Below are 15961 nucleotides of genomic sequence, written 5' to 3' on the forward strand. Positions count from 1 at the left end.
AATTTAGTTAAAAGGGAGATTCACTTCTAAGTTCATAGGTCTAGCTTTGATTTATATAATCAGTGTGTGACAGTGTTTTGCGTTAGATGGCGAATGGTGTTAAAATGAATTATGACACATGAGGATTTCATTTTTTCTGAGGAGAGCCATCAATAAACACCCTATGACTGCTAATGATGTCTTATGTAAAGTGTGTATGTTATGTAGTCTTGTCAGGGGTACCATCTGTCTATAATACTGGACTACAACAACCATAGTTTTGCAACATTTCGTAGTGTTACAATGATTGCAACAAACTGTGGTGTAGTGTTAGATGATTAGACAACATTTAATTACATGGTAATGAGACACTTCTCTAAGATTCTGGCATCTATCACAGCTACTCGCATTGTACATGTTGATCAACAGCTACTGAATCATAGAGACATGTGTCAGCAGCTTCCCATTCTCTACCAAACGGGCCTAACTGGCAGAGTCTGTGCTCCAATGTAAGGACTGAGACAGCCCATGAGAACAATAGCAGGGGGATGAGTGTTTGGTGATCAGCGTGCTCCAGGGACCTGCTGAGCTCTCTGGATTTTACTTGATTTATGTGAGAGAGGCTTTTGGGTTGGGCCGGGATCCTGCTAAGGCAATTTAGGGAGGAGATGTGGTGATGTTGTTGTGAATGATAGTGTATTGATCTGGTTACTGTGTTGCATATTGTGCTGTAAGTTAGAAGCACACATAATGCTGCACTGCTCTGTCAGGGGATATAAAACCAAGAAAATGGATGTGCTGTAATTAGTTACAGGGGTTGGACAATGAAACTGAAACACCTGTCATTTTAGTGTGGGAGGTTTCATGGCTAAATTGGACCAGCCTGGTAGCCAGTCTTCATTGATTGCACATTGCACCAGTAAGAGCAGAGTGTGAAGGTTCAATTAGCAGGGTAAGAGCACAGTTTTGCTCAAAATATTGAAATGCACACAACATTAAGGGTGACATACCAGAGTTCAAAAGAGGACAAATTGTTGGTGCACGTCTTGCTGGCGCATCTGTGACCAAGACAGCAAGTCTTTGTGATGTATCAAGAGCCACGGTATCCAGGGTAATGTCAGCATACCACCAAGAAGAACGAACCACATCCAACAGGATTAACTGTGGATGCAAGAGGAAGCTGTCTGAAAGGGATGTTCGGGTGCTAACCTGGATTGTGTCCAAAAAACATAAAACCACGGCTGCCCAAATCACGGCAGAATTAAATGTGCACCTCAACTCTCCTGTTTCCACCAGAACTGTCCGTTTTCCCCACATCCGAGAGAGTTATGGTGTGGAGAAGCCCCAAAGAAGCGTACCACCCAGACTGTTGCATGCCCAGAGTGAAGCATGGTAGTGGATCAGTGATGGTTTGGGCTGCCATATCATGGCATTCCCCTGGCCCAATACTTGAGCTAGATGGGTGCGTCACTGCCAAGGACCACCGAACCATTCTTGAGGACCATGTGCATCCAATGGTTCAAACATTGTATCCTGAAGGCGGTGCCGTGTATCAGGATGACAATGCACCAATACACACAGCAAGACTGGTGAAAGATTGGTTTGATGAACATGAAAGTGAAGTTGAACATCTCCCATGGCCTGCACAGTCACCAGATCTAAATATTATTGAGCCACTTTGGGGTGTTTTGGAGGAGCGAGTCAGGAAACGTTTTCCTCCACCAGTATCACGTAGTGACCTGGCCACTATCCTGCAAGAAGAATGGCTTAAAATCCCTCTGACCACTGTGCAGGACTTGTATATGTCATTCCCAAGATGAATTGATGCTGTATTGGCCGCAAAAGGAGGCCCTACACCATACTAATAAATGATTGTGGTCTAAAACCAGGTGTTTCAGTTTCATTGTCCAACCCCTGTAAGTCTTAGCAATATAAGTTTACTTCTGGGAATGTTCTGACAAGTTAGAAAAATGTGTTCAGTGACAGGGCTACCTATCAGCAAAATAAAGCGATAAGATATTTCTTTGCATTTGGCTGGTGTGTGAAGTTGTGTACCAACCAGGGGAGATCAAAATGGCTCAGTCTGTATCGATTTTGATGTAAATTAGTATGTTTCATGAGATCATATTTTTAGTATCAATTATATAGAATTATCAATTATTTTGTCAACCCCTCACACATTATAGCTGAAAAATCTGTTTGTGCTGTGAACACTTGGAAAAAAAAATCAAATTTTACATTTGCACAATCTGGATGCAAAGTTTTTATGCATTAGGTTTGCAAGTGTTCATATACCACTCAATGAGTCCATGCTAGCTGTTTTTCCAGTTTTTAGACACACATAGGGTTTGGGTGTACTGCCTCTTAGGTCCTTTTATGACCCATTTCTGGCAGAAACATCTGCAGTGTTCCTTTTTTATTTCTACCTTCTTGGGTGGCTATCACTCACTACAGTTCCTCTTTCAAACAGTAGGTGTCGCTACTAATAACACCTGCATGTATTTAATGTGGTGGCTGAAGAAGAGTTATAAAGAAGTACAGTCCTCAAAAACACCTCTTGCAATACAGTTTGAGATTATAACTGTTCCTTGAAGATGTTTCCAAAGCTTTTGTGACATTTTGCCATAAATACTCACTCGATGGGGTAACTTAACCATGCAAATGTTTTTAAAGATGCACATCCTTTCAGACCCTACCTTGCTCCTTTTCCAGTTTGGTGAGGGTTACACACCACAAAATGTGGATATATATACAATAGAAGATGTCCCTGTCCGACAGAGTCTGCATCTTAGTTATGCCTGTATACACTTCATTTCTGACACCTCATCACTTAGGTACATTCTAGGTTTCACCTTATTGCTGCTCTTACCCTTTTCACTCACAAATCCCATAATAGACTACATCGTTTGTGCTAAACTGCCCTCTTTAGCAGCCGATTACACACATGGAGCAGTATTGACATTTTCTATTCCTCATTTGTTGCAATAATACAGGTGTTAATCCAGTAAAATTCCAAAACAAATTTACTGAACATTTTACAACTTAAATATTACCCTAATGTTGCAATTGTGTGATTAGCACAGTATAATTATTATTTAGAGTGCTGTGAAAAAATATTTCCTCTTTCAGATTTCTTATGTTTTTGTTTCTTTGCCATACTTACATGTTTCAGATCATCAAAATAATCTTATTATTAGACAAAGATAACCTGAGTAAATACAAACTGCAGTTTTCAAATGATGATTTATGAAGGGACAAGATTAGCCAAACAAACCTGACTGTGTAAAACAAACAAACAAAAAAAAAACAAAAACCCTCTCATTAATTCAGAATTATATCAGAATTCTCAGAATAACCAAATTTTTGGGGTTCAGTTTCACCAACCACACACAGGCCTGATCACTTCCTTTCCTGTAAAATCAAGCAATCACTTAAATAGAACAACAAAGTAAGGTAGGGTGTTTGAACTCTAAAAGCAACATAATACACTCCAGCCTAAAGAAATTCAAGAACAGATTAGAAATAAACTCATTGACATGTTAGCTATTAGTCTAAAAAGGGTTACGAGGCCTTTTTGAGAGCTTTGGGAGTATAGGTAAACCTTCCCAGAACTGTCCATCTAACCAACTTCAAATGGCATTGATGACACATCTAGGAGGTCACATAGGAACCCAGAACAACATCTAAAGCACTGCAGACCTCACTTGCCTCAATTAAGGTCAGTGTTCATAATGCTTTTTAAATGTTATTCCCAGGACTGATTATCTCTTTCACTAGAAGCCTGCATTTACCAAAATGTTTCCCCTCAAACTGTCCAAATAAAAATATAAAATTCAAAGAAAGGTATGATGGTCTTTGTTGTGCAAAGGGTCTTCCAAAAAAGCAACTTTTACCAGAAGATTACAATGACCCAGAGGTCTCAGGCCTGATACAAAACATCAATACAAAAGTCACAAAATAAATACAAAAGTCACACCAATTCAAAAGCCACAACACAAATACAACAGTCACAATAGAAATGACTTGCAGCAGAAGTGATGGTACCGGTGTTACACCAAAATCTGTTCCCTATCATAGTTTGTACCTGAATAATAAAACCCAAATTCCTTTGGCATTATATACTATCAATGACTTCTCTAAGGCTTCTGGGTTACAACCAAATATCAGTAAATGTGATATTTTTTGCTCTTAAAAATCAATTTCCTCAATTAATATGTAATCTTAATGTGAGTAAAGATGTGAAATATTTAGGCATTACTGTGACTAGAGAAAGAGTCACGGGCATATTACAAAGCAAAATGCACAGTTATTCTAGACCGATTTATCCGGTCTACTCCTTACCTTTATCAAACAAAATAATTAATTAATCAAATTAATAATTAATTTAAAATATCAATAGTTTAAATCTTAACTTTATCTGGAAAAAACAAATGTCATTATAATAAAGAACATGAATAAATTAGGTCATATGAGTATGGAAGAGGCAATGCCATAGATTTTGATTTTGATTAATATAATGTTAAAAATAAAGTGGTTGAAACTGTATCCAAAGTCAACACTCTATTTGGTTTTATATTTCTAATTTGGTCTTTTACAAATTAGGTGGACTTGATTTCCTTTTAAAATGTGATTTTGATCTTAAAAGATTACCTGTAAAGCTATCAGATTTCCACCAACAGGGCCTTTTGTACTGGAAGCTCATCTTCAAAAATAACTTTATTCCACACAACCTGCCAATGTGGAATAACAGATATATACTGATCAATAGAAAATCCCTTTTTATTGAAAAATTGTTTTGCAGTGGTGTGTGGGCTATTGCTCACGTTATGGATGCAGATGGAAACCTGCTACAAAATTCTGAATTATGTGACAAATTTCTAAATTCGCTGCACCTAGGCAACAATATAAACAAATCATCAAAACCTTTCTTCACCTGCTTCAACTTATGGTTAGACAAGAGTTAACATACTCCAAGGTTTCCCCTGTCTTACGGAGATTTGTGATGTCAAATGCAACAACAAGTTTATAAGAAATTGTCTATCCAATTACTGTGCCACTAGTATGCTTAAAAGGGAATATATCCTCAGAGACTTCAATACGGAACAAATTAAGAAGATTAGATCTAAATATTTAAACTTCTCACTCTACTCAAAAATGAAAGAAATGAATATTAAAATTATACAGAATATATCCAACTAATGAATTTGTGCGGCACAAATTCAGAATAGATGTGGATAATTGTGTATTCTGTGAGAAGTTAACTGAGGATTTGGATCACCTGTTTTTCACATGTGACATTGAACAATGCTGTTGGCAGGATCTTCACCAGTTTATTTGGGCTCAGGGGATTCATTTGGCAAATTTAACCATTCAAAGTGTTAAACTTAATGATTTTATTAATGACAACTATATTGACTATAGTACAAATAACATTTTCTTATTAAATATTAAATATTGCTTCTTCAAAACCAGGGCAAATGTCATACACTGGAAGCTAAATTCGTCCTTATTTTTTGTGAAGCCTAAAAGTGCATTTCAGTTGACCTCCTCTTGAAAAAAAAAGTATTTTAATGTATTGCCCTGGATATTATGATGTTTAAAACATATGCCCTACTGAGTATTACATTGCTTTTGCTTTTTATTCTTTGTAAATTTGCACATTTAGAACATATAATGTATACATTATATATATTTTAAATTTGATTGTAACAAATGTGTCTGTCTTGTGATGGGTCTTAGATTTCAGTGTAACACCGGTACCCTCACTTTCACTGCTGCTCACTTGCGTTTTGACCTTTGTACTTAGCCTGAGACCTCTGGGCCACCGTAGAAGATTTACACCTCCATACACAACAAGGGGGATTCACAGTTTGAATATTCACAAAAGACAGAAATATAGTGTTGTTTCTTCTGCTGCCTAAAAATCTCTCCTCAGAGTCCCTTTTCTCTCTATAGGACATTAGGATTTTATGTCCTAAATTTCTATTAAATGTATCTGCTTGCATTGCCCTACATTCATATTTAACCAGGGAAATGTTATATTTCCTCTTGCCAGAAGGAGTTCCTCTGTTACAAGGTTAAAACAGTTCTTGCTGTGAAGCGATTGTAGTGAGTAGATGAAGGCAGAGTACACTCTTTGTCTAAAGGGCAGGGGCGTTTGATGTCCATTAGCACAATTAGATTACACAATGTTTTGACTCTCACCTGCTCTTTGCATCCATCGCTTTTAGCACCTAATGTTGTTGGTCCTATTGCTATCAACCACACATTGAACATTAAAATCTAGAAAACTCTTTGCCAGACAACAGTTCTCAGAAGATAATATTAAATTCCATAATTATTTATTTTGTGGGGTTTTGTGTTGCTGACATCCTTCTGTAGTTTGATTTCATAAGTGAATGCATTTTAAGGCAACAGCTCAAGCATACTGCTTCTCTGTGTGATATCATGCAAAAATCAGCCAACTTAATTAAACAATCAAAGAAAGATTGTGTGTATTTTTATACAGGTAATGTAAATATGTGGTTTCAGATGTGTTTATGTAGCAAACATTTAATTAATTGTTGCCTTTTGTTTTTTAGGTAAGTAGATGATTTTATGCATTTTGTCCAAATCTTTGAGTAAACTGGTATTTTTCACTTTCTCATACTCGAACAATCTCATTCCAGCCCATGCCTAGTCCCAGCCTCGAATTGATATTAGAATAGGAAAGTACAGTACAATACAAAACAATACAGTCATGTTCAATAAATCTGTATATTACTGAAAAGTTGATTTATTTCAGCAGCTGAATACACTAATTGAAACACATTATATAGAATTAATTACACAGATATTTTCAAGCTTTTATTTCCCTTAATTGTAATGGTTTACAGGTAATGAAAACGTTTGAAATTAGAAGATTAAATTAGACCCATTAAAAACACATTTTTAACACAGAACTTTGGGCTTAATAAAAAATATGTTTATTACCTGCTTAAAGGTTGGTATTTTCAATACCAACATTCAATAATCTGACATATTTTAAATTATTGAAAACGACTGTAGGGACATTTTTGGATCCATTCAGCTGGTGCATTACCGTTTTAGCATTGATATGACTGCAGTAAATCCTTTTGAAGTATGCATAGTGCGTTTATTGCTTTATAGAGTTTAGATTTAAGCTGTATTCTGGTTCCACAACAGAAGATGATGACAACTGATATTTTTTGACAATGTGTGAAAGGGAACCAACAGAGACTACTTTCTGACGAAACCAAAAGGAACATCAATCCATACAAGTGTCCTCAAAACATCGTGCATTGAGACTGTGTTGACATACTGCATCTCTGTTAAAATACTGAACAGCTACTAAAATTATTGACCTTAAATCATGGCAGTTATTTTATCTTATCTGCGTTGCGTTTACAGGTCCTTCTCAAAAAATTAGCATATTGTGATAAAGTTCATTATTTTCCATAATGTCATGATGAAAATTTAACATTCATATATTTTAGATTCATTGCACACTAACTGAAATATTTCAGGTCTTTTATTGTCTTAATACGGATGATTTTGGCATACAGCTCATGAAAACCCAAAATTCCTATCTCACAAAATTAGCATATTTCATCCGACCAATAAAAGAAAAGTGTTTTTAATACAAAAAACGTCAACCTTCAAATAATCATGTACAGTTATACACTCGATACTTGGTCGGGAATCCTTTGGCAGAAATGACTGCTTCAATGCGGCGTGGCATGGAGGCAATCAACCTGTGGCACTGCTGAGGTCTTATGGAGGTCCAGGATGCTTCGATAGCGGCCTTTAGCTCATCCAGAGTGTTGGGTCTTGAGTCTCTCAACGTTCTCTTCACAATATCCCACAGATTCTCTATGGGGTTCAGGTCAGGAGAGTTGGCAGGCCAATTGAGCACAGTGATACCATGGTCAGTAAACCATTTACCAGTGGTTTTGGCACTGTGAGCAGGTGCCAGGTCATGCTGAAAAATGAAATCTTCATCTCCATAAAGCTTTTCAGCAGATGGAAGCATGAAGTGCTCCAAAATCTCCTGATAGCTAGCTGCATTGACCCTGCCCTTGATAAAACACAGTGGACCAACACCAGCAGCTGACACGGCACCCCAGACCATCACTGACTGTGGGTACTTGACACTGGACTTCTGGCATTTTGGCATTTCCTTCTCCCCAGTCTTCCTCCAGACTCTGGCACCTTGATTTCCGAATGACATGCAGAATTTGCTTTCATCCGAAAAAAGTACTTTGGACCACTGAGCAACAGTCCAGTGCTGCTTCTCTGTAGCCCAGGTCTGGGGAATGCGGCACCTGTAGCCCATTTCCTGCACACGCCTGTGCACGGTGGCTCTGGATGTTTCTACTCCAGACTCAGTCCACTGCTTCCGCAGGTCCCCCAAGGTCTGGAATCGGCCCTTCTCCACAATCTTCCTCAGGGTCCGGTCACCTCTTCTCGTTGTGCAGCATTTTCTGCCACACTTTTTCCTTCCCACAGACTTCCCACTGAGGTGCCTTGATACAGCACTCTGGGAACAGCCTATTTGTTCAGAAATTTATTTCTGTGTCTTACCCTCTTGCTTGAGGGTGTCAATAGTGGCCTTCTGGACAGCAGTCAGGTCGGCAGTCTTACCCATGATCGGGGTTTTGAGTGATGAACCAAGCTGGGAGTTTTAAAGGCCTCAGGAATCTTTTGCAGGTGTTTAGAGTTAACTCGTTGATTCAGATGATTAGGTTCATAGCTCGTTTAGAGACCCTTTTAATAATATGCTAATTTTGTGAGATAGGAATTTTGGGTTTTCATGAGCTGTATGCCAAAATCATCCGTATTAAGACAATAAAAGACCTGAAATATTTCAGTTAGTGTGCAATGAATCTAAAATATATGAATGTTAAATTTTCATCATGACATTATGGAAAATAATGAACTTTATCACAATATGCTAATTTTTTGAGAAGGACCTGTATATCTGAGTTGTTGGTTTTTCAAAATTATTTTTCACATGGTTATATTCCAGTTTAGTATAAAAACAATAAAATGCCAATAAATGTACATTTCTTCCCCTAAAAGCTTGGTGGGTTTGCAGTTAATTCCACATTAAAGAAAGATAATGATATTTAAATGCCTCTCCTCCCTTTAGTGGTTGATAGAAGCAGGATTAAGTGTTGCTAACGGGGACAGTGCTTTACTATACATTCTCAAAGGATTCATATTCTTTTGCAGGAAAGGTGGGTGCAGCCCAGAGATAGCTTTGTTAAAAAAATAAAGTTATTTTTTGGGGGGGTTCTCGTGACGACTCCAATTAACATTTAGGCCTACCGGGAAAACTATCTCCAGGCTGGGAACTGCTCGTGTAAAGCTGCAGATAATATTAAAGCAATAAAGGTTGCCAGGTTCTGTTTCCTTATTGAGCCGGTGAAGATAACACAGCTGAGAAGCTCTGTCCCTGGAGAGGCCAATGCTTAACTAGGCGCTGATGGATTCATAAACAAATGAGTGGTGTGCAGCAGACAGACCAGAATTGCCCTGTAGTAATTGCCAATGTGGTCATGATTGTCTGAGCATGAATCTCATATATGTTTTATTAATTGTTTTCAAATCAACATTTATTCTTACTGTCAGGTGCTGAGTAAAATTTATAATTGTGCTGATGATTCAGTTTTCACCTTTGCCCTCCTGTAGGCTCCAAATATTTTTCTGAAATGTTTCCTTCAGTATTTCTGGAACGTGTAACTGTTACCTCTCCTGCCTACATGATTGACAGGACACATGTTTACTCTGATCCTCGTTCTGCTGAGCAGTTGGCTTTTTCCCCTGCCAGCAGCACTTTTCCATATATCCCAGAATGGACCCACAGGGCTTACTTTACATGCCTGTAGCTGGTCCCATGACAGCCTGGTTCATCTTCAGCTCACCTTATCATATTCAGTGCTGTGCTTTCTGTTGTTTCGTTAAGGCAATCCCTGGCCTGTTGGGTGCAGCCACGCCTGGTTTTGGTTGTCATGTTTTTTCCTGTAATTTGCTGAAACTTTTTCAGTAGCATTTTTTTGTTTGCTTTATCACAGTTTGAATGAAATTGAAAAAGTAACAGATTTTTTGTATTTCTGGTAAAAATGTCCAGAAAGACATTGACATAGTTTTTGATTTTTAATCTCTAGTTTCTGTAAGAATTTGACCTGCTGATTCCAGTTTCTCTTTAAGAACTATAATATAAGAGGATATAAGAACAGCATCTATTTTTTTGTTTTCAAGCATTTTGTCTCTTTGCAGAGACCAAAAAACAAACTCAGAAGAAACCTGCAAGGGACAAGACAAATACTGTGATCGAAAAACTCTGTCCTAGGTGTGGCACCACTGAAATAAATACATTAATGTTGTGATTGTCCACAGCCTAAAAGCTGAGTATAGTGCAGTGTCAGATATGTTTCTTGAATTAGTGTCAGTTTGTGAGCACACAGTGCAAACATTCTGATGCAGCCTTCAGTCATATTTCTGCTGGGAAACCCGTTTCACACCAGGATTTTTCTATTTTTATTGTTTGTGATGTTCACGACGTAATAAACCTTTGATATATTTTAAATGAGACACCATAAACAAATTCAAATAAGTCATGATAATGACAAAGAAGCGCAATTATATGATCTGTCTGTAATAGCTGTTTTTTGCATGCCACAAGATTGTACTTTAAAGTCTATCAAAGAGCCTGATATTGTTGAAGTTGTATAACAATATTCATGTCAGTTTAAACTTGAAATCAGCTTGGGGTCAGTGTAGGGGTGGAGTAACAGCAGAGGGCAAGAGGTGGGCTACGCCATGGACAAATTGCCTCTCCATTGCATTGCATGAAAAAAGCAAAGGGACAGACAAGACAAGCAGCCATGCTCACACCCTCTCACACCTACAATAACTGCATGAATATCAAATTTACAGCAGCTATGAGGTCTCAAGGTTGCCCTTAGCAATATTAGATTCAAAACAGCAACATATCTATACTTATTGCTTTATGTAATGATAACGCTGTTGAGAAAAATGAAGGGATAGGAGGGAGGAGAGGCATAAATTAGGTAGCTTCTTTGTTTTTGAAGTTAAATGAATTGGTGTGTGTTGTGCATCTCACTGTATGTTATGACTGACTTTGACTTTTGTGGGTTGCAAATGACATGAGAGTAATCTTTGGACACATTTTTTTTTAAAGTATAACATAAAAAAAAAAGTATACTTTAATTTTGTTTTGTTTTACCTGCTCAATGATAAACTAAACATGAAATATGTCAAGTGAACCAAGTAGGGATCTGTAAATCGTTGTAGTTCCAAAGCATAAAAATGGTCTCCCACTTTAGCCTATCCACACTTTAGGCAAAAACTGGATTTTTCATTTTCAGATTCAGAGAACCTTATTAATACTAATGGGCAATTAATTTGTAGCCTACCAGTCAATAAATTCACATATTTCCATTAACTAAAATCATTAATCAACAGAACAAAAATACAGTATGAGTTCCACAAGAGTCACTTGGTACAGAACGCCTCCTCTACTGAGTTTCTGACTGGTCCTGATGAGCGACCGGCCGCTGAAAATCAGCCGATTCTGGTCACCAGTTAATTTCTCAGTGGATTTCTAATATTTATTCATGGTGTGCCTACAAGCCCAAAATTATTTCATTCCATGCAGATCCACTGAAATACACACTCAACCTCAGCTTCAAATAATCAAACAGGATGTTTCAGTGATCATCTTCAGTTGTCCATTAAGAAATTGTTTAATTACAATTCATCATTACATGTCTCCCATAAATTTCAAAAACAACAACTTTGCACATTGTTCCCACAGGTGAAAACAAGTCTGTGCATGGAATCTAAATGTTCAACCTATGTTTTTGTTTGCAGGAACATGTAGTAAATGGAAACATAGTTTCTTGATGATTTTAGGGTGATGCATGGGTAAAATGTATGGATGCATGTCATTTTCCATCTTCTTAAATAATGGTTTTTAGAGCCTGGTCTTTTCAACTTTGCTCTGCAGTCTATTACATTTCCATCCAAGTCAGGAGATATATAAATAATATATTTGCTCTTGAAATATGGACAGAGTCTGGTCATGTTCAATATGGGTCACTGCTCCCATTTCATCCCCTGCTCGCTAGTGACGGTCTGTGCAGCCAGTGGATTGCCTTTCCTGCCTGTGCAACTAATTCTAGCATCTGCATACATTGATAAAGGTCAGTCCTGCTCCATGGCACCTTCCTTCATGCACAGTGCAGCAGTTTTAAGACTAGAAATCAATACAGCTCACAATGAAAGGAGCTAAGAGTGCAGTATGCTGCAGGAGACTGGAAAGGCATGTTGTCTTTTTCATCTTCCTTAAACAAAAAATGTGAAAGCATATGAAAGCAAAAGATGTTTTTGTAAATTTTTAAAAGCGGTCTGCTGATTTGAATGTGAGAATTTTGCCGCTGGCACTTGACGTCTGACCAATGTACAACTGAACAACTTTGAAGGCAGATGGGATCAGTAAAGCTGAAGGAATGAATTCAAATGAGCTCCTTTTTTTATCATAGAAGTCTGCAGACCTCCTCCACTGCTCCCGAACTCATCCCACCTATTTCTGAAATGTTTTGTATATAAATACAGTAGAGACCAAAAGTTTGGACACACCTTCTCATTCAAAGAGTTTTCTTTATTTTCATGACTATGAATATTGTAGCTTCACACTGAAGGCATCAAAACTATGAATTAACACATGTGGAATTATATACTGAACAAAAAAGTGTGAAACAACTGAAAATATGTCTTATATTCTAGGTTCTTCAAAGTAGCCACCTTTTGCTTTGATTACTGCTCCACACACTCTTGGTATTCTGTTGATGAGCTTCAAGAGGTAGTCACCTGAAATGGTTTTCCAACAGTCTTGAAGGAGTTCCCAGAGATGCTTAGCACTTGTTGGCCATTTTGCCTTCACTCTGCGGTCCAGCTCACCCCAAACCATCTCGATTGGGTTCAGGTCCGGTGACTGTGGAGGCACGGTCATCTGGCGCAGCAACCCATCACTCTCCTTCTTGGGCAAATAGCCCTTACACAGCCTGGAGGTGTGTTTGGGGTCATTATCCTGTTGAAAAATAAATAATGGTCCAACTAAACGAAAACCGGATGGAATAGTATGCCGCTGCAAGATGCTGTGGTAGCCATGCTGGTTCAGTATGCCTTCAATTTTGAATAAATCCCCAACAGTGTCACCAGCAAAGCACCCCCACACCATCACACCTCCTCCTCCATGCTTCAAGGTGGGAACCAGGCTTGTAGAATCCATCCGTTCACCTCTTCTGCGCCACACAAAGACACGGTGGTTGGAACTAAAGATCTCAAACTTGGACTCATCAGACCAAAGCACAGATTTCCACTGGTCTAATGTCCATTCCTTGTGTTCTTTAGCCCAAACAAGTCTCTTCTGCTTGTTGCCTGTCCTCAGCAGTGGTTTCCTAGCAGCTATTTTACCATGAAGGCCTGATTCACACAGTCTCCTCTTAACAGTTGTTCTAGAGATGCGTCTGCTGCTAGAACTCTGTGTGGCATTGACCTGTTCTCTAATCTGGGATTTCTGAGGCTGGTGACTTTTGGTCTTCCTTTCCTGGGGCGGTCCTCATGTGAGCCAGTTTCTTTGTGGCGCTTGATGGTTTTTGCGACTGCACTTGGGGACACTTTCAAAGTTTTCCCAATTGTTCGGACTGACTGACCTTCATTTCTTAAAGTAATGATGGCCACTCGTTTTTCTTTACTTAGCTGCTTTTTTCTTGACATAATACAAATTTTAACAGTCTATTCAGTAGGACTATCAGCTGTGTACTGTATCCACCTCCTGCACAACACAACTGATGGTCCCAACCCCGTTTATAAGGCTTGAAATCCCACTTATTAAACCTGACAGGGCACACCTGTCAAGTGAAAACTATTTCAGGTGACTACCTCTTGAAGCTCATCAACAGAATGCCAAGAGTGTGTGGAGCAGTAATCAAAGCAAAAGGTGGCTACTTTGAAGAACCTAGAATATAAGACATATTTTCAGTTGTTTCACGCTTTTTTGTTCAGTATATAATTCCACATGTGTTAATTCATAGTTTTGATGCCTTCAGTGTGAAGCTACAATATTCATAGTCATGAAAATAAAGAAAACTCTTTGAATGAGAAGGTGTGTCCAAACGTTTGGTCTGTACTGTATATCAGCCATCAGACAGTGGCACTACAGTAAATCCAATACGAATAAATGTTTTAAATATTTCCTGTTTTTAAATAATTCTAAATTTGACATCTGTAAGGTATTTTTATATTTCATTATTAATTGATATAATATGACATTTTTACTCTGCAGCAATTTCTATTTATAACATTTTTTTCACAGCATTTCTGCTAAATTTTGTCTATACTTTGCCACTCCCAAGTGTTTACTTTTTGCTCAAAAACTTTGCTAAAATCTTCCTTTAAAAGATCCTTGGTCTAATTAATCAGAGGTACAATGAGTGCCTTCTGCTTGCACCCTTTCTGTGGTCTCTTCTTCTGTTGATCGAGCCATGACTACTGTTGTCAGAAAGTGTGAAGAGCCTTTTAGTTGCTAACAAGCTATTTTTGGATTTCTTTTTGACCTTCCAAGCCTTTAAAATTCTTTTTCTTAGAGTAAACTTTCTTGGACAGCTTCTCTGTTTGTTAACCCACAGTCTGTTTGACTGTGGACTGGTGCCGTAAAGAGTAAGTTTAAGATATAGCATCCTTCCAAGCCTGATTAATGAATCTGTGTTGAAATATTTCAAGATATCTTGTTTTATGGTACTAGCTTTAGTCCATATTTCTCTTAATATGTCATGAAAAACTTTATATTGCCATTGTAACAATATTAAAAACTTAATTTTCTGTATTTTGTGTATTTAAATATCTTATTTAGCTTGACCAACAAGCCAGAGCAATAGTTAGTAAAAGGCAGCAATAAAAAAATCTTCTCTATCCATGACTACAGTAAGTCTAATGGAGAGCTTTACTGTGTTTTTCCCAGATATATAGTTTCTATTTGTGAATAAATCTTCTTGCTTTGATTAGCAGGTTTGTCAAATCATCCATTCTATAACCCTCCTCCCCTGCAGTAGAGAGGGTTGTTTACTGGAAAAAAGCTCCCTGAGCAGATATTTGCTGTGATCTCACTCCAGTTTTCCTTTGCAGATTTTCCAGATTCCCAAAACTACCCTCTCCCCTCCTTTGTGAGCAGGCCAGGCTGGACCAGCATGCTGTGCCTGCTGCACAGGGGACCTCCTTTAGGGGGAACTTACTTTTCCATAATATTCCCTAGGTGCTGCAGCAGAAAATGCACCAGAATGCATCAGTAGTTTCCTCACCTTATCACCCTTCTCACATACATGCACACTCACACACACACACACACACACACATACACACACACACACACACACACACACACACACACACACACACACACACACACACACACACACACACACACGCACACACACACACACACACACACACACACACAAACAGTACATCCTCTCCCTCCTCATCCACCACCGTCCACTCTCATCGTTTTCTCGTCAGTGTAGCTTGCATTGCAGCTTGGAGGTACAAAAGTAGGCATGACCTCGGCATCAGCTGATTGAGAAAAATATGCCTGATCTATGTTATTAAATTTAAATGAAGGTGGTCCTGCAGTACCAGCAAGACTTCTGTAAGGATGTTTCTTCTGTTTATTTACAGTGAGGGTTCTTTGGGGGTTCAGTGAGGGTGCTTTTGTCTAATTTTTGTAGCAAACCTTTCACAATCATTTATTCAAACTGGTATATGTTTGTCTCAGTATAGTAGTTTAATAAACAGTGATACCAATAATTTACATTAGAAACGTACAGATCTGGGATTCTTAAGCCAATTTCTGATCACCGATTTTGTACAGTTTTGGCCTTTAGCAGATTCTGATTTC

General features: G+C 38.1%; 1 protein-coding gene across 3 annotated transcripts in view; it reads left to right on the top strand.

The window, feature by feature from the left end:
* Positions 1-15961, top strand: part of slc8a3 (solute carrier family 8 member 3) — a 177915-nt gene that overhangs the window by 15688 nt on the left and 146266 nt on the right. The window lies entirely within an intron of this gene.

Source organism: Girardinichthys multiradiatus, chromosome 19, assembly GCF_021462225.1.
Source record: "Girardinichthys multiradiatus isolate DD_20200921_A chromosome 19, DD_fGirMul_XY1, whole genome shotgun sequence".
NCBI lineage: Eukaryota > Metazoa > Chordata > Actinopteri > Cyprinodontiformes > Goodeidae > Girardinichthys > Girardinichthys multiradiatus.